Source organism: Aedes albopictus, chromosome 1 (assembly GCF_035046485.1).
Source record: "Aedes albopictus strain Foshan chromosome 1, AalbF5, whole genome shotgun sequence".
Lineage (NCBI taxonomy): Eukaryota > Metazoa > Arthropoda > Insecta > Diptera > Culicidae > Aedes > Aedes albopictus.
In genome coordinates, this window is record NC_085136.1 from 314,482,722 (window position 1) to 314,503,172 (window position 20,451).

Genomic DNA, 20,451 nt, shown 5'->3' on the forward strand with positions numbered 1-20,451 from the left:
GAGTTCCAAAAATACTAATTCTTCAACAAATTCGAACACAATCCCATCAATTACTTTATCAGTACTGTAATCCGGGGTAACATTGAACAGAATTATCGATCTTGTTTGAGTTATTCTCTTGTTAGAGCAAACGTTACATGTATTATATTGTTAAAACTAGTACTGGCCGTCAGAGTATGTGTTAAGCTACTCGAAAAAGTATTGTGAAACATGTTTAAATAAGCTTTTTTTATCTAATTTTTGATTTTGTTGATTTGGGGTAACATTGATCACCTAAGAGAACAATGTTCGTTTGTGTAAAAAAATACCTTTACTTACTAAATTTAGGGCCTCTGATTTCAAATATGTTGTCCAAATTCTTACAAATTATATATTTTTTGAGTTATTTTAAGGTTAAAATCCCCCAAACCGAGAATAACGCCTAAAGGTAGGCAATGGCTTAAAGATTTGATAGCCTTCTATAAATAAATCGTATATTTTATTGAAAAAGACTTTTTCATACAAGTTTCGATTATTAAATCCAACTCTAGGATATCATATTGAAGGTATTCAGTGATTTCTAACATCATATCGTTTCTAGTATTCATGCTAAGCATGAGTGTTTGCAAATGTATTTCATTGCATTCCGAAACACAGTTAAGGAAAAATCGAGTTATTTCAATGTTTATGAAATTCAATTTTCATGAATTACATGTCATTTAATAGCTGAATAACAGCAGATTTCGAAATACCATTCGAGAGCAGAAACTGATTCAATGTTCCACGATCGATGTCCATGAGATCAAAATAGCCGGCAAAGCTAGAGTTAGCATGAATTATCTATGTCAATTATTTTGGAAAAATACATGATACATTTGAACTTCCTCTTAGGCGATGTGGTTCTTCGTGAGCCGCTCTACAACCCTGACTGGTGACAAATTGATACCAAACCCCTAGATTCAATCATTTTCTTGCTATAAAAATTTAAACATACTAATTTTCCCTTTTCGACGATGTGTCGTTCAACCTTAAAGAGGGATTTCAATGAATTCCAGAGAGTTTTCTGAGAACAAGATACATTTATTGGGTTCAAGAGGGGTTTTAGATTGATTTCAGGGTGTTTCATAGGTTTCAATGGGCTTCCGTGGGTTTCCGAGGCTATATTAAAGTCCCCGAAAGTTTTAGCGATGTTAAGGATGAGTTTCAAGACATTTCTAAGGGATGTCAGAAGGTAAAGGAGGACATAAAAGTAATTTACGGAAGTCTAATGGAATTTCGAAAAGACATTACAGCCATGTACAGTATAGTAGTCCCATGTTCCAAAAAAGCAAATTGAGCAAAACGCATTTGAGGCCTTCTTTCCTTCTCTACGGGCAAGTATTACAATACAAACAATAATGTGACTTTATCAGGGTAGCGTGTAAGAGTTGGCATTTATTATTGAAATTAGCATTAGTATTAAACAAGCCGCACCAATTCGTAGGTAGTACGGTCCTAGACCGCTGTTATGAGAGGACTTCGTCCATATGTACGAATGATTTGGTAGATAAGATTTACTCAATTCTCCATCGATAACTGGCCACGCTCTTGCGACAGCTGAAAGCTGGGAAAGGAACATAAGTTGGGCATCTAAGAAAGACGTAGAGACGTCCTCTCAGGCCTTGGTGTCATGGGAATTTGGGTGTTGTTATTGGAATGGTAAAGGCCAAAGGGTACGTTTGGTAACGTTTAGGCATCAAAAATTCGAAACGATTTGCAGGAATAAACTCACCAAATTCTAGTACCTTCAAGACGAACTTGTTGAATCTCTTAGGTATTTATTATTGAAAAATATACAAAAAAACAATAAATATTGATTCACATCTCACATCTAATTCCACACTGCTGACTGATTGACACTCTTTTCTCACTGATTTACTTCAATATGCATTCTCTTTTCAAAGCTCATATTCTCTTACTTGTCACTCACTCTTCTTCCCTTACTGTTCGCTGCTCAAACTGCCTTCCTCACTTCTTACTCGTCACTTCATCACACTCCTCACACTTCACTTCCATTTTTCACTATCCACTGATCACTACTCTCACCTCACTGTTCCGTTCCACACTCCTCATTGCTTAGTCATCAAGTTAGATTCTCATTTTTCTTTGTTCACTCCTCACTTCACATTACGTACTTCCCACACCTCCTTTTCACTCCTTATTCGTTCTTCTTCACTGCTCACCCATCATTATTCACTCTTCATTCCCCACTTCTGACGTCTCACTCTTCACTGATAATTTTTCACTTCTTACTCTTCACTGCTGACTTCTCACTGCTTCACGCTTCCTATTGTTCATTCCTCACTGCTTACTTCTCTTTTCCACTGTTATTATTATTATTATTTTTCTTTATTATCGAGATTTTCAGCCCTCGGCTGGTTCATCTCGTAGATTTTCCACTGTTCATTCCTCTACTCACTTCTCAATACTCACTCTTCATTGCTCACTCCTCATCCCGTATTGCTCACATCTCTCTCTGCACCAGGATAGCCAGATGATTTTTTTGAATCTGTTTGAGTACTATGGGAAATTTGTATCCATTTAGGATTTGTATGAAAAATGTGTATCTCCTCACTTATCACTCAGCACTGCTCAGTTGTCACTCCTAACTACCTCACACTCTGCACTTTTCATACTTCATAACATACTTTTTGAAAAAAAAAAATAACATGAGACAGCATATGATGACAAAAATGAACATCGTACAAATACAAAATGACTTGATGTTGTTTTCATTGAGTTTTCGAAAAAAAAAGTTTACTAACGAAGAGTGGAGAGTGGTAATTTCAGAATACTTTAAAATATTTGGCGATAAAAGTCAAAATTGTAAAAACGCAACATGGGTGTTTCAATGCATTTCAGTGGGTTGTGAAGATTTTAGTAAAGCATCAAGGAATTTCCGGGAATATCCCAGGGAGGTTTGAGAGCACTTGTCGGAGGTTTCTTGGAGTTCTAACGAGGATCCAAAATGTTTCGAGGGGCTTCCGGAAGTTCCACTGGGCTTCAAGACATTTGGAGCCATTTTTAATGCGTTTAGGAGTGCTTCAGGAAAGTTTCACGGAGATTTTCAGGACATTTCGAAGAATTTTGATAGGTTCCAGTGGGTTTCAAGTGTTTGGAAGCTCTCAGGGGTTTAATAAGGTTCAAGAGGGACTTTTAAGTGTTTAAAGGGGTGTCATGGGGTTTCAGGAAGCTTCACGGATATTCAATGTCCTATACTAAAGGAACTTCCTTAGACTGCTCAATAAGGACCGCATGCCCCATGAGCCCATATAGTGGCAACGAGTATTCAGCAAGCTCATGCTGAGGGTAACGACTGTGATTCCCGATCGGTCTTACAACTTTTCGTGTAATGAAAATTTCCTATATTTTCTCGGGCATAAAGTATCTTCGTGACCGCCTTACGATATGCACATGCAATATGGTTATTGGTAGAGGAAGCCCTCTGTAACTAACTGAGGATGGCTAATAGAACGCTCCTTATCAGGTAGTCCCAAGGCGTTTCAGCAGGGAACCAGGAGATTTAAGGGGCATTTAAGGGGTTCTCAAAGGAGTTCCAGAGGCGCTTCCCGGGATTTCTAGGGGTTCCAGAGGAGTTTCAATGGGTTTCATGGGACGTTCCAGGTAGTTTCAAGAGCGTTTCCAGTGATTCACAGGGGTTTAAGAGGGTACAGGGATGTGTCGGGCACATTTAAGGGGGTATCAAAGGCTTAGGGGGATCTCAAGGGATTTAGGGAGCTCCACGGGTCTCAAGGGCGCTTCAGGCATCTCTAGGGGTTCCGGGAGTGTCAGAGGCGTTGTAGGCATTTCATGACAGCTAAAAGGGATTCAGGAGGTACCTGGAGGGTGGAGGTCTCTGAAGTTTCTTGGGAGGTTCCAGGGGATTTAAGGGAGTATCAGGTACGTTTCAAGGGATCCAAAAGGGTTTCAGGAGGCATATTACGGTCTCAGGCGCATTTTAGAAGTTAGGGACGTTTCAAGGGCTTCCAAGGGGTTTCAGGCTGTGAGGCGTACAGTACTTTTTTCCTCTGGAGTTCCAGTAGTACCGCAAACTGCGCAAGAGTCATGCGGGTTGGTCGAGAACTGGAAGTGCGAGAACGTGGGAGCTTAGAGGATTTTCGACGGGTTTCAAAGGTGCTACGAGGGCGTTTTCGGGGGTTATGTAAATTCTCAGGTGCGCTGCATTGGGTCCGTGGGGGTTTAAGGAGGATTTGGGAGCGCATTTCAGGGAGTTTTAGAGGATTTTTAGCGGGTTTCAGTTGCAAACTACAGTTTATGACATTACATTTTGAATCACTGGCTTCAGAGGGGTTCCAGGGGTGTCAGGGATTTTCAGGAGATCCCAGAGGATTTACAGGGGCTTGCAAGAGGCATTACGGAAGTTTTAGAAGGTATCACGAGCATTTCAGCAGGAGATTCCAGGGGGTCTCGGGGGCGTTTCATACTATTGAAACGTTTAGAATTCCCCGCAATCAATTTGAAATGCTTCTGAAACCCCTTGGATTTAAGGTTGTTCCCGATACCTCCTCAACTCTCTGAAAAGCTTTGAAACGCCCCAGGACCCCCTTATAAATGCTCCTTAGATCCCCTGTTCCGGAATGGCCCTTAAGGTCCCTTGGTACTATTCTGAAACCTCTTTAATACTATAGAAACTTTCCTGAAAATCTCATAATCCCATTTAAACGCCAACGAAACCTGGTGAAACGCCCTTAAAAGGCTTCTGAAATCTCTTGAAACAACACCCTGAAATTCCCCTGAAGCCCATTGGAACGCCTTTCTTTTAGGTTCTCTGGGAATTTCCTGAAAACCAAGCTCCAATCTCAAATGCGCAAGAGCAAAACCTGTTCTCACAAGCTAGATTCCCTAATAAAAGCGCTGATGTACGCTCAAAATCCCCTTTTTTGTGCATTTTTGTTGTATGTATCCCCAACCAATGGCATAAAAAAAGGTTCCAGTCTAGTGTATTATTATTCTGTGTTATTATTGTGGCATAGTAGTTCAGTCTTTAGTGAGTTGAATATATGACATGCCATGGTAACCTTACAGCTAACCAAACATCTACCTCTAAGACTGTTATTCATGCAGAAAAAATGTTCAATGAATTAGGTATCGTTCAATCGTCATTTGTTCATCCTAGAGCAAAATTGACACATCACTACAATGTTTCGAAACGCAGATATTCCATCCATCACTCCTCACTATAAGTGCAAAAGGCACCTGACGTAAGCACTGCTCAATTACCAACAACAGTCAGCTAGTCTGTAACTCAGACTGACAGATGGAGAATCAGGAATCTATATTGCCGATTCTGAACCTAAACCTGTACAAACCTACACCAATTTATCCGTTATAATTAGACAATTTTTTCCACCTCGTTCATGACCCTTCCCCTGCGCGCTGATTCGGATCTTCTCTAACTCTGGACACTGCCCAATGATCACTCGAATGTACCTACCACTCCATACGTACGTACATCGTGAATCGAATGTGCACCCGGAGCTGAGCACATTTCTGCCTTTTCATTGCGCGCGCGTTTTTTCCTTCACTCCACCACTTGTGTAATGTTTACAATATTGCAAATCACTTCCCCCCATGAACAACCCTTCCTCGGAACCATTCGTGCCGTGTCTACCACCGGTACCAAGGTACTCCGGGATGGAGAGCGTCCCATTTCCTCGTTCAAGAGCGCAGCTCGGTGCGGTGGTCGTCGGTGCCAATCAGTCGAGCTGAGTTCGGTATCATCATCAGTCACACAGAACAACCACCACCCTTCGTAGTTCTCGCCCGCCCGCGCGCGTGCTCATTCGAGTGGATTGTCTATGTTCCATCAAAACAGAACCTAGCAAACAAGTGCGATGCACAGTGGCCGCCGTCGGCGGCAGCCGGCGGTAGTGTCCAACACTTGAAAGTGTTTATTAAGATATGAATCTGACCCCCGAGGACCGGGCATTTGTTCTCCGATGATGACAGACAGCGGTGCTGCTACCGGTATTTGCAGGGCGCGTCGTAATTTGAATTTGCATTGGCACTGATGCCGCGCTGGGCCAGGTCGCTGCAACGTGAGTGTGTCTCATTGCCAGTGCTGGCGGCGGGAGATTCACCCAACTCATGCGAGTTATTCGCAGATATATACAGTGCCGTGTTGAAGTTTGGGGTCGTATCTGAAATAAACGTAAGCAGTACACCTTCCATAGGGACATATTGAAGACTCGGCATGAGAATCTATCACCTTGTCGCAGTCCTCGGCAAGACACAAATAAACTGGGTAATTCACCTCAAAAACTGGTCAGTTTCCAAGGAAGGACGGTCTCCTACATAATTTCCCGTAGCTCCGAGGGGATGATACTTTCGTATTCCGAGGCTTCAGGGGCGTTACAGTTTTTTTAGGGGATCTCAGAAGCCAAGGGCCTAACCAGGGAATTGAAGGGCTTTTCAAGGCATTTCAGAGTTTATTCAGAGAGTTTCAGGAAGTTTCTGGAAAATTTTAAGGACATTCTTAGAAGTTTAAGGGGCGTTTGATAACATTTCAGGGGCGTGTCAAGGGGGTACTGGAGCCAATTGAAAGCGTCCAATGGAGTTTCTGAGGCATTTCAAATTGATTATGATAATTTCGGGGGTGTTTCAATGGGATTACAGTGGTTCCAGGGGCGTTTCGAGGCATTCGAGGTCAGGATTGTATAAGGAGGTTTGAAAAACACCCTTTAATCAAAAGGCGTTTCTGGGGCCTTACAAAAGACATTGTGATGGGGTCTCTCAAAATTCTCTGACTATTCTCGAAATCCCACCGAAATCCCCTGAAAACCTACAGGAATCCCATATTACACCCCTGATATACTCTGATACCACCCAAAACGCCTCCGCAACGTCTCTTCAACCCACCTAAAATGCTCTGAAACATCCTGAAATGCCTCCGAAACCCCCTAACCATTTGAACCCAGAGGGGTCATATATGAGCCCAACATAGAAACGGCTGTTTGAATTCACCCATTCGATAAAACAAAATACTGTCTTCGGCAATCTTGTTGTAAATTGGGTCCTCTATAAGATAAAAAATGGGATTATTTGTATTCGGAACTGCATTGATAACCTAGAACATCCGGAACACCATGAAATTTGGAAAAACGCAATAATTGACATACCAGTTGTTCTAAAACCTGAACATGGATATGGATTACGTTTATATGTAATCATTTGGCCTTCGTCAATAAAAGGTGTTTTATATTCTGGGATGTGCTAGGTGTTCCAAACTGTCATATAGTGAAGTCCTTCAAATCTACAGGAGTAATTTTATGTATTTTCGCCATAAATAGTAGTATTGCATAACCTACTGGGATCCGTGAAGCTCTACTTTTTTATTATAAACCTTTGGGACATTCAGGTTCGTCCAAACTGTTCTATAATGAAGGCCTTCAAATCTACAAGAAAAACTTTATGTGTTTTTGCCATTAACAATAGTATTGTACTATCTTCAGGGATCCGCGAAGTTCTTGAAATCTCATATGCCATTTAGAGACACTACAGGGATATTCCAGGTAAGCCAAACTACCTTGGAGTTCAGGACTTCAAGTCTACACTCGTAACAATAGCCATATCTGCTATACTGAGTGACTTTGCATATTTTTCCATGGTTACTGGACCAATCTGAAGCCTACTTTTTTATTAAAAACTTTGGGTCATTCAGGTTCATCCAAACTGTTCTATAATCAAGTCCTTCAAATCAACAAGAAAAACTTTATGTATTTTCACCATAAACAATAGCATCGGATAATCTGCTGAGATCCGTGAAGCTTTTGAAATCTCAAATGTCATTTAGAGACGCTATGCGAATGTTCCAGGTCAGCCAAATTATCTTTGAGTTCAGAACTTCAGGTCTGTGGAGAATCCTCGCTGGATTCTGTGGACAATACTTGCAGGATTCTGTGGAGAATTCTCGCAGGATTCTGTGGAGAATCTACGCAGGATTCTTTAGAAAATAATCGCAGGATTCTGTAGAGAATCCTTGCAGGATTCTGTGGAGAATCCTTGCAGGATTCTGTGGAGAATCCGTGCAGGATTCTGTGGAGAATCCTTGCAGGATTCTGTGGAGAATCCTTGGTGGATTCTGCGGAGAATCCTCGCAGGATTCTGTGGAGAATCCGCGCAGGATTCTGTGGAGAATCCGCGCAGGATTCTGTGGAGAATCCTCGCAGGATTCTGTGGAGAATCCTCGCAGGATTCTGTGGAGAATCCTCGCAGGATTCTGTGGAGAATCCTCGCAGGATTCTGTGGAGAATCCTCGCAGGATTCTGTGGAGAATCCTCGCAGGATTCTGTGGAGAATCACCGCAGGATTCTGTAGAGAATCCTCGCAGGATTCTGTAGAGTATCCTCGCAGGATTCTGTAGGGAATCCTCGCTGGATTCTGTGGACAATACTTGCAGGATTCTGTGGAGAATCCTCGCAGGATTCTGTGGAGAATCCTCTCAGGATTCTGTGGAGAATCCTCGCAGGATTCTGTGGAGAATCCTCGCAGGATTCTGTGGAGAATCCTCGCAGGATTCTGTGGAGAATCCTCGCAGGATTCTGTGGAGAATCCTCGCAGGATTCTGTGGAGAATCCTCGCGGGATTCTGTGGAGAATCCTCGCAGGATTCTGTGGAGAATCCTCGCAGGATTCTGTGGAGAATCCTCGCAGGATTCTGTGGAGAATCCGCGCAGGATTCTGTGGAGAATCCTCGCAGGATTCTGTGGAGAATCCTCGCAGGATTCTGTGGAGAATCCTCGCAGGATTCTGTGGAGAATCCTCGCAGGATTCTGTGGAGAATCCTCGCAGGATTCTGTGGAGAATCCTCGCAGGATTCTGTGGAGAATCCTCGCAGGATTCTGTGGAGAATCCTCGCAGGATTCTGTGGAGAACCCTCGCAGGATTCTGTGGAGAATCCGCGCAGGATTCTGTGGAGAATCCGCGCAGGATTCTGTGGAGAATCCTCGCAGGATTCTGTGGAGAATCCGCGCAGGATTCTGTGGAGAATCCGCGCAGGATTCTGTGGAGAATCCGCGCAGGATTCTGTGGAGAATCCTCGCAGGATTCTGTGGAGAATCCTCGCAGGATTCTGTGGAGAATCCGCGCAGGATTCTGTGGAGAATCCGCGCAGGATTCTGTGGAGAATCCGCGCAGGATTCTGTGGAGAATCCTCGCAGGATTCTGTGGAGAATCCGCGCAGGATTCTGTGGAGAATCCGCGCAGGATTCTGTGGAGAATCCTCGCAGGATTCTGTGGAGAATCCGCGCAGGATTCTGTGGAGAATCCTCGCAGGATTCTGTGGAGAATCCTCGCAGGATTCTGTGGAGAATCCTCGCAGGATTCTGTGGAGAATCCTCGCAGGATTCTGTGGAGAATCCTCGCAGGATTCTGTGGAGAATCCTCGCAGGATTCTGTGGAGAACCCTCGCAGGATTCTGTGGAGAATCCTCGCAGGATTCTGTGGAGAATCCTCGCAGGATTCTGTAGAGAATCCTCGCAGGATTCTGTAGAGAATCCTCGCAGGATTCTGTGGAAAATCCTCGCAGGATTCTGTGGAGAATCCTCGCAGGATTCTGTGGAGAATCCTCGCAGGATTCTGTGGAGAATCCTCGCAGGATTCTGTGGAGAATCCTCGCAGGATTCTGTGGAGAATCCTCGCAGAATTCTGTGGAGAATCCTCGCAGGATTCTGTGGAGAATCCTCGCAGGATTCTGTGGAGAATCCTCGCAGGATTCTGTGGAGAATCCTCGCAGGATTCTGTGGAGAATCCTCGCAGGATTCTGCGGAGAATCCTCGCAGGATTCTGTGGAGAATCCTCGCAGGATTCTGTGGAGAATCCTCGCAGGATTCTGTGGAGAATTCACGCAGGATTCTGTCGAGAATCCTCGCAGGATTCTGTCGAGAATCCTCGCAGGATTCTGTCGAGAATCCTCGCAGGATTCTGTGGAGAATCCTCGCAGGATTCTGTGGAGAATTCACGCAGGATTCTGTCGAGAATCCTCGCAGGATTCTGTCGAGAATCCTCGCAGGATTCTGTGGAGAATCCTCGCAGGATTATGTGGACAATACTTGTAGGATTCTGTGGAAAATCACCGCAGGATTCTGTGGAGAATCCTCGCAGGATTCGGAGGACAATACTTGCAGGATTCTGCGGATAATCCTCTGATAATTCCATCTGATCTGATATTTCTATCACCTTTCAGAAGACTTACTGGACATGACAGATTACAAAGCGTAGCTTTGCATTAAGAAAGAAGTTACCGTTACACCCATAGACCTTAGGATCTTAACTCAAGAGCAGTTTGGATTACCTACGATATCCCGAATGATCTGATATTGTCAATTCACCATTCAGAAGATTACAACTCACAGCTTTGTATAATGTATGAAGTTAGCGTTACACCCGTAGACTTTTGGATCTCAATTCAAGAACAGTTTGGATGACCTAGGATATCTCGATTGATTTGATACTATCTATTGGACTTTCAGAAGACTTACTGGATATGATAGATTACACATCGAAGCTTTGTATAATGAAAGAAGTTATCGTTACACCCGTAGACCTCAAGAACTGAAGAATAGTTTTGATGATCTAGGGTATTCAGAAAAAAAATTCTGCATAATATTCTACCGGTTTTAAGCTATTGACCACCAAAACTATAGAAAAACGTAGAAATAACTCCATAATAAAGCTTGGAAAAATTCCGACTTCAAAGGGTTAAGACCCACTCAGACACCATGTAACGCACGTGAGACCCTCGGAAATACCCGAGAACGCACCTGTAACGCCTCCAAAACCCGTCGAAAATCCTCTGAAACGCTCCGCAATGCTTTCGAAAACCTGCTCAGACCCCCGAAACCCCCTGAGATCTCCTGGTATCCCGCTGAAACCCTTTGGAACCCCCTGAAACGCCCCTACAACCACTATTTGATCTCCTCCTTGTGTTATTGATAAAATTCCAATTTACAAGAAATACATTCCAAATGTTTTCTTACTTACAGTTAGCTTTACGAGGAATTTCAGGAAACCACTTTTTCAAGGATTTCTTTCTCATATTATTCTGGAATTGCTCAAGAAGTTCCTTCTGGGATTTCTTTTGGAGTTCCTTCTCGAACTTTAGAAGAAACTTTTGAAGGTGAAATTAGTGAAATTCCACATGAGATTTCTCAAAAGGATTTCGTGGAGGAATCGGAGAAGATACTCCTGGAAGGATTCATGAGAAAGTGTCAACATTATCTTGATTAAATGATTTCTTCTGCGGATCTTTCTGAAGCTCTTCCTACAGTTCTTTGTGTTTTTTGTTCATTCAGGGTATTTCTTTTCATGAACTCCTTCCTTGATTGTGTGGTTCATTAATTTCTTTTGAGAATCCTCAAGAAGTTCCTTCTTCTGGATTTCTCCAACAATTTCCATCGGGGGTTTCTCCTGAAGAACTTTCAGAAATCCCTTCAGTAGGGGTGTTTCTTTGGAATCTTGGAAGGATCTACAGGGAAAAGAAACGAAGGATCTCTTGTAGGAACTCCAAAATGTAGTTCAGCAATTCCAGATATTCCAAAAGAAAATCCAGTGATAAGCCAATGATAGTGATGCTTTTTAGGGAAATTCGGTGGGTCTCAGGTACGTAACGTTTGTCCGAAGGGATTCCGGCGGAATTTCAGGAAGTTTCAGAGAATTTTCAGTGAATTTTCGCAAGGCGTTACAGAGGCGTTTTCGGGTTTCAGAGGGTCTCAGGTGCGTTACATCAGATCCGAGGGGATTTCAGGGGAGTTTTGGTAGCATTTCAAGAAGTTTCAGTGGATTTTCAGGGGGCTCCGGAAGCGTTACGGTTGAGTTCCGGGGGTTTCGGAGGATCTCAGGTGCGTTACATAGGTCCGTTTAGATTTCTAGGGATTTTCGATGGTATTTTAGAAAGATTCAGAGGATTTTCAGTGGGTTTTTGCAAGGCGTTACAGTCGTTACAGAGGAGTTTTCGGGGTTTCAGAGGGCCTCAGGTGCGTTACACAGAGTCCGAGAGGATTTAAAGGGGTTTTTGGTGACATTTCAAGGAGATTCAGAGGATGTTCAATGGATTCCGAAGGCATTACAGAAGCGTATTCGAGATTCTCATGTGCGTTACAGAAGATCTGCGGCGGTTTCAGCGGTTTTCTTAGCCATTTTAGGAAGTTTCAGAGGGTTTAAGGGTTTAAGGGTTTAAGGGGCGATACAGAAGGGTTTGAAGGGGTGAATGGGGCCTACAAGGGACCGGACACAAATAACACCACGCTTTTAAAGGGGATATGGTATTACAGAACGTGATGATTTCAAATAAACCAATACCCCTCCAGGGGGTGCTTGACTTACCGAATATTCTAAATCATCAGAAGAATCAGAAGACCCCAGGTATACAAAATCGCCTGGTTCAACTTTCAAATTCACGATCACGATCAACTTTCACATTAAATAAAAATCAAAAGTTGGATGGAGTTCGGCTATGCACAGGGACGAATCCCAAACAGTCCTTCTAGAGACTGCAAAGTCGAACTCCCACCAATCGTTATCCCCAAAATAGTCGAAAACTTCAAAATCAAAGTACAGTCATTGCACAATTATGGGTAACTCTGTCACAATTATTAGTCAGTCAGTTCACCTTGCTATACAAATGGAAATGACCCACAATTGTGGGTGGCCCATAATGGGAAGCAATCAGTTGCGTTTATGCTAGAGTTCCGGTAGAGGCGCTTTTCTGATAATTGCGGTAAACGTAATAACAGTGTAAAGTAACGGCGAAGGTTGTGCTACGGGATCGTAGACGGCGCTCGTGTTTTTACATATACAGTGGCGCCGCCTAACATCAATCCACTCGAAACATTATGCACAACACGGGTGAAAAATGCCAGTCAGGAAAAATGACGTAAACAGCTTGAAATTTGTATGGTGGTGCCATAAATTCTGTATTGCTGCAATGAATCCGGAAGAAATGCACAGGGAGAATGATTTTGTTTCCAATTTGCAACTTTTTACCCCAAAGTACAAATCGCTGCGATGCGGAACAAGTGCAAGCCAGCGATTTGTCCATGCAAGAAAAATGATTTTACCTCCAATGTGGTGGTGCCATCTCTAAGAAAAACAAACTTTGATTTCCTCTTACTGTGCTATGTCTGCATGCCATGAATTCATCTTATTTTTGCTTAAATGATAGATCTAGGTCAAGTTTGAAGTTGCAATACCTTGGTACAAATGGGATCAATATGATATATTAAACCTGTTAGCCATTACTTCAAAGTCTAAAGTTATCTGGGGTTCAAATGGACCCCAGGTATCCATTAGAGGATTAAGGTTGCTCTTATTCTGCCAGGTGCCAGGTTTGCAATAGGTTTCAAAAGTGTTCAAGGGATTTTCAAAGGGTTTTAGGAGTGTTCCGTGGGGTTTCAGGAGATTTTAGGGTCGTTACAAGGATGTGGTTTCAGGATTTCAGAGGTGTTCCAGGGGGTTTTAGGAATGATCCAGAGCATGACAGAGGCATTCCATGGGTTTCCAAGAGTGAACCATGAATTTTCAAGGGGTTTCAAGGGCGTACCAGAGGGTTTCAAAGGGTTGTAGGAGTGTTCGCCGAGATTTCAGAAGCATTCCAGAGGTTTTCGAGAGGTTTCAGAGGCGTTCTGAGAGGTTCCATGAGATTTCAGGGTTGTTAAAGATGTTCCAGGGATTTCAGGGGCGTACCAGAGGTTTCAGGGATTTGATGGGCGTGCCAAGGATATTGAAGGAGTTTTAGCAAGGAGTTTTTTTTTCTGTATTAACGAGATTTTTAGCCCTTGGCTAGTTCATCTCGGAACCCACGCTTTACTTCCCTTCCGAAGGAAGAACTAACTTTTTCATTATGAGTTTGTCGGGAGTGGGATTCGATCCCAGGTCCTCGGCGTGATAGTCACGAGCTATAACCATCACACCAGGTCCGCTCCAGCAAGGAGGTCCCAAGGGATTGAAAAAGCGTTCCAGGGTGTTTTCAAAGGATTTGAAGCGTTCCAGGAAGATTGGGCGTAACAGGGAATTTAGGGGAGTTTAATGAGCCAGGGGTGTTTCGAGACGCTTCAGGAGAGTACCAGGGGTTTCAAAGGGGTTTCAGGGGCGTACCAGGGGCGTACTCTGGCAGTTTGATGAGTGTTTCAAAGGGGTTCAGGAGTGAACCATGAGTTTTCAAGGGGTTTCAGGGGCGTACCAAAGGATTTCAAAAAGTTACAGGGGTGTTCGTGGAGATTTCAGAAGCGTTCCAGAGGTTTTTGAGAGGTTTCAGAGGCGTTCTGAGAAGTTCCATGAGGTTTCAGGGTCGTTTAGGATGTTCCAGGGGTTTCATGGAGTTTGATGGGCATGCCAGGGGTATTTCAAGGAATTTTAGCTAGGATGTCCCAAGGGATTTCAAGGGCGCTTCAGGGGTTTTCAAGGGATTTCAAGTACGTTCCAGGAAGAATCAGGGGCGTAACAGGGAATTTAGGGGAGTTTAATGAGCGTTCCAGGGGTGTTTCGAGACGCTTTAGGAGCGTACCAGAGGGTTTCAAAGGGGTTTCAGGGGGGTGCCCGGGGATTTCTGGCAGTTTGATGAGTGTTTCAAAGGGTATTAGGAGTGAACTATTCCTTTTCAAGGGGTTTCAGGGAAGTACCAGAGGGTTTCAAAGGGTTGCAGTGGTGTTGGCGGAGGTTTAAGAAGCGTTCCAGGGGTTTCTAGAGGTCTCAGAAGTGTTCTAGGAGGTTCCATGAGGTTTCAGGGGCGTCTTAGGGGATTTCAAGGGCGTACCAGGGGTTTCAGAGAGTTTGATGAGCGTGCCAAGGATGTATCAAGGAGATTTAGCAAGGCTGTCCCAAGGGATTTCAAGAGCGTTCCAGGGACTTTCAAGGGGTTTAAGGGGTGTTCCAGGTGGTTTTAGGAGGTTTCAAGGTCGTTACAAGAATGTTCTATGAGATGTTTCAGGGGTGTACCAGGGGGTTTCAGAAATGTTCCAGAGCATGTCAGGGGCGTTCGATAGGTTTTCAAGAGATTTCAGCGGCGTTCCATGGGATTTTAAGTGCGTTCCAGGGAGTTTCAGGGAGTTTAATGAGCGTTCCAGGGGTGTTTCAAGACGTTTCAAGAGCGTACCAAAAGGTTTCAAAGGAGCTTCAGGGACGTACTAGGGGGCTTCAAGGAGTTTAATGGGTGTTCCCAGGTGTTCCAAGATACAAGGGTATTCCTGGAGATTTTCGTATCGTCCCAGGGGTTTTCAAGAGGTTTCAGTGGCATTCCAGGGGGTTCCAGGTGGTTTGATGGTCATTACAAAGATATTCCATGGGGTGTCAGGATTGCTTTAGGGTGTTTCAGGGAGCTTCAGGAGTATTCCAGTGAGTTTCAAGAGTTTTCAAAGGGTTTCGGCGGCGTTTCAAGGAATTCAAGGTTGTTCCAGCAGCGGGTTAAAGGAACATTCCAAGAATTTCAGAGGCGTTCCATGGGTTTTCAAGGGGTTTCAGGGGTGTTCCATGATATTTCAGGGGCGCTAGATTGGGTTTCATGAACGTTTAATGGGTTTCAAGAGGTTTTGTGTTACGATCCAGGTGTTCCAGGAGTTTCAGGGCATTTGTTGAATGCTCTAGGGAGTTTTAGGTGAGTCAAATACGTTCCAACGCTATCCTTCCATCAGACGCGCTAATGTTCGATCGCTTTCAACGAAACTTGGAAATTTACCCAAAAATACTTTATCAGAAAGCTTCGTCACGATAATATTGTTCAGTGTCATTTCATGACTGCAAGTCGACTTTTCTTTCTTTGAAACGTGACATATAACGATGACATTTCATCAACACCCTGCTAGAAAAAAACGCAGTTACACAAATCAAAATAAGAGACATAAACTTCTATTCGACACTATACAAGGCTGATTGGAACGTGTGGTGTACAATTTATCCAAAACGATGTCCGCGCGATAATTCGCCGTCCATTGAAAGATCGGCACTCGTTTGTGGTGTTTGAAAATACCGACCGGCTAGTGTCGGCGTTGGAAGTTGATCGATGACCAACTGACTGGCGATTGCCATTCGTACCGGGGAGAATTGATGCGACGGGCACGCGGCCAAATTGAACTGACGGCAAAGCGTGCGAGATATTAGTCGTCCACGAGGTGACCTGAATTCAGCTCCAAGGGAAAATTCCGGCCTCTGCGCTAGAGCTAGTCGAGCCCTGTTTATTTGTACCACATAGAAGAAGAGCGGACGTCTCATTAGCAATTTCCACAAGTAGCATCCCTCGCCCGTTCCGTCGTCGTCGTCGTCGTACAGTAGTCAGTCAGGCAGTGCTTGTTGCGTAACCACATTTTCACTCACTCATTCCATTATGGAAACTCGCCGGGTGCTCTAATCCGATTAAGGTTTCAATTGTTCCATTATTGCTAGCAAACAACCTCCCCTGCGATGCGACTCTCGTCGCATCCGTCCCCAACCTTCCATTAGAGTAAGTCATTCTGCAAATTATGGAAGTGTACTTACTTACCCACTTGTACACAGTCAGTGAGATGAACTGAGATGTAAATATGTGCATCGTTTCGAAGGTTTCTCGTCGAACGAAAGCACCCACTTCAGTCAGGGGCAACTCGTCTCGTCTCGTCTGCTGGATGCATCTCGAATGCACCGGTTGAGGGCCAGGTACACAGTTGACTCAGTTCGTATGGTGATCAGGACTTTGTGTATGGTTTTGAATAAACAGGTATTAACAGGGTCCCTTTGAATTGAGAGGTAATTTCTCCACGATACACACTTACGTTCCACTCAATTTCCGCTCGGAGCAGTAACAGTTTATTCCTGTGAAGTTGATGGGTCATTACACTGGAACCTCAATTTGCACCCAAAAGGAAAATGGATTGGTTTAGAAAATTGAAGGTGATTGCATGCAGGGCTTCACAGGGGGTTCGGGGTGTATCATGAGGCACCCATGAGTGAGTGCAGAATGCAGAGTGTTTTCAAGACGTTTCAGGGAGTTCCTTGGTACTACAGGGACTTTCAGGTAGCTTCGAGGCGTTTCAAGAGGTTTCAGAAGGTTTAAGGGACTTCAGTAGAGTTTAAAGGAAGTCTACAGGAGTCTTGACAGGGTTTCTTAAGGGGTTTCAAGGCGTTTCGAAAAGTTTCAGAGGCTTAGGTATAGTCTGAGGGAAGTTTATTCTCATCGGAGTTTTCCAAGGTGTTTCAATGCGTTTCAGGGGGTTTAGGGAACTTCAAAGAACTTAGGTAGAGTTTGCGTGAAGTCAACGGGGTCCTCGGAGATCTCTATTGTAGTTTCTAATAGGTTTCAAGGTGATTCATTAGAGTTTAGGAGACAACAGGGAGTTTGAAAATACATTCTTCTTCTTCTTTATGGCTCTACGTCCCCTCTAGGACTTGGCCTGCCTCGCATCAACTTAGTGTTCTTTGAGCACTTCCTCAGTTATTTATTGAAGGATTGTACGACATTTCCCCGAAAACCAGTTCCCCGAATGAAGTTTCCCCGAAAGTTATTTCCCCGAAAAACGATTCCCCGAACGAACCGTTTCCCCGAATGTACCGTTTCCCCGAAATATTTATAATACTATTTTTAGTACTGGTTTCTAATCATTTTCTTGATTAATTCCATTGTCTGAACTAGTCATTGAAACGAAGTAGCGGAAAGTTAGCCTGAGTACTAAGTGTGCCGATGTGTAGTCTTTAGAAAGATATCAAGATCATGGAAACTTTCACATCTCATTGATATTGTGCATTCCCTCTTACCATGAATTTTTCGAGATTTAATGTTCTTCATGATGCTTCAAAGAGGTTTGATTTTTTTTTAAATATGGGTCGTTCTTTTCTGCTGTACTGATTGAAAATGACATGGCACTCAATTAAGAACACGCTCATCATAATTTTCCCTTCTTTCATTCATAGGCTGTTCTTTCTATTTATTTTTGAATTTTCAATCGATGTAAACGCCCTTTTAACGTATAATACCTTTAAAACGAGTCATCGTGATTGTGGTAGTAATCTGCTAAAGTTCATTGTCATTGTAAAACACATGATCCAGATGACTTCAACTTTAAGTCTTAAAGTATTCTTGCTAGCGAAGGAAATCTATGAGCACAATTTTAATGTGTATTAACAGGCTTTAAAACAAAAGTCAATGTAATTCAATTTGTTTGACAAACAGATTTGAAGCTAAGCACTCTTCAGTTTTTTTTTTGTAAATCAATGGATCAATCATGACCGAAGTAGCATTTGGAATCAAGGATCGGTATATTCGCCTCACACCATTCATATTCACTCCTCTTTGCTGAAGCGAATCGAGAAAGATGCAGCAAACGGATTGTCGTGATCAAACATGCAACCCCATCATCAGTGGGAAGCGAAGCGCAAGCTGGTTGACATGGATATTCGTTGCCGATCGTCGCAGTTTGGATCGCAAGCGAATGAATGAATGGCGAATGGGGACGAATGCTGGTGAACGATCGAAGCGGCTATTATGATATCTAGAAAAGAATTTCTGCATGTAATGCAAACATTTTTAGTGTATTGTTGTTGAAATGCTAGATTAGCAAAGAAAATAATAAATATATTTTGGAAACTTCAAATATTCGTACGCGCAATATCACTCACGAATCGCATCACCGCTCGATCGCTTGCGATGCGAATGTGGACGAATGTTTAAATTCCATATGTGGCTTCCCACCGTTTGCCGGTGTTTGCTGTCGTCGCTGACAAGCAAACACACAAACTAAAGCGACAATCGTTCTCTGCTGACTGTATTCGAATGTGGAAGAAGATGAAAACTGGAAATCAGGAACCCTGTTTGGAATTGACATTTCTACAAAACATACTAGTAGTTAGACCGCCGGCAATATTTTGAAAGAACAGTATATGATGAAAGAAGGGAGAATCTTTGATGAAGATTTCTACTATAACGCCTATAGATACCTACTAGAACAGTCGGTCACAAAAAATAATAATAAATATAGCAGAAGCTAAATTACTGATGATTGATTGAGCAGTTCGACTTGAAAGAACAGCCTATGTTTGAAAGAAGGAAAATTTTATTAAATAAGAGGTTATCAATCTAGCCAAAAAGACGCTGCTGGATCTTTAGGCAGAAGTATGTCAGGCCGAAGTACGTTAGACTGCAATCATTAGGCCGAAAGTATCATTACACCGGACGAGCATCATTACGATTGAGTTGAAAGCCAAGAAAAAAAACCAGTTTGATCATACAGGGGATGGCCAAAATGTTTGGGATAGGCAACTTTTTTTTCTCTCACAAAAAAGTTCAGCATGCTATAACTTTTCATAGAGCGCATCAAACAATCTCAAATTTTGACTGTTTGTCAACCTATTATATGTGCATCATTGGTACAAATTTGGGCTTGATTGATTAATATTTCGCAAAGTTAGAACCGTTCGGGTAAAACACCTTTTTTTAGACAACGCATTTTTGAGCTGTCATATCTCGGAAACCAGTAAACCGAAGTTGCCTATCCCAAACATTTTGGCCATCCCCTGTATATAACCCAATACTCATAAGAATAGCCGACTTCTCAAAGAAGGGTAATCTGTCATGGAACAGTCAGTGGTTTGATAAATTACTACCGTCCAAAAGCTATGCAATATTACAACTAAAAACAACTGCGAGGCGAAATTTTCAGATGGAATGTTGGCAGAGTGATCACTTCCCAAGTAACATTGTTTAGTCAAATACACTAGAAGAACCATAATAAAACCAAAATCATAGATAGAAAGATTTATGGCGGTTTTCAAAACCTCTACAAGACTAATTTCCTATCAACATGTTACTTGGGTTGATCATCAGTTCTTCTGTAACAGTATAACATCAACATCAAGAAATCATCTATGTGAGAAAAGGGTAGAGCTTAAAAGAATTTTGTAAAATCATGGAAGTATATCCCAGTATCCATAGAATTCCCTAGATTCAAGGAAAGTAAAACACTCAAGGGATTCAAACATCTTCTAGGCCTTCGAAAACAAATTTTAACATCATTTATGAAGAAAATTAAGAAGACCCATTCTACCCTATGAACTTCAGCTTCGCAACCCATTCGGCTTAACGTACTTCGGTCTGACGTACTTTTGCTAAGCGTACTTCGTCCTAAAGACCGGATGCCTCTAGTTGTGCATACGGTAAATGTTAATTAGCATATGCAATAATCTTTTCGGGGAAACGGTACATTCGGGGAAACATTTTTCGGGGAAATAGTACATTCGGGGAAAAAACTTTCGGGGAAACTTCATTCGGGGAACTGGTTTTCGGGGAAATGTCGTACAATCTGATTGAAGGGCTTTCTTTGCCTACCATTGCATGAATTTGTATATTGTAAGGCAAGTACAATGATACTCTACGCCCAGGGAGTCGAGAAAATTTTTCCCGACTGTAACGGGAATCGAACCCGCCGTCTCCGGATTGGCGATCCATAGCCTTAACCAC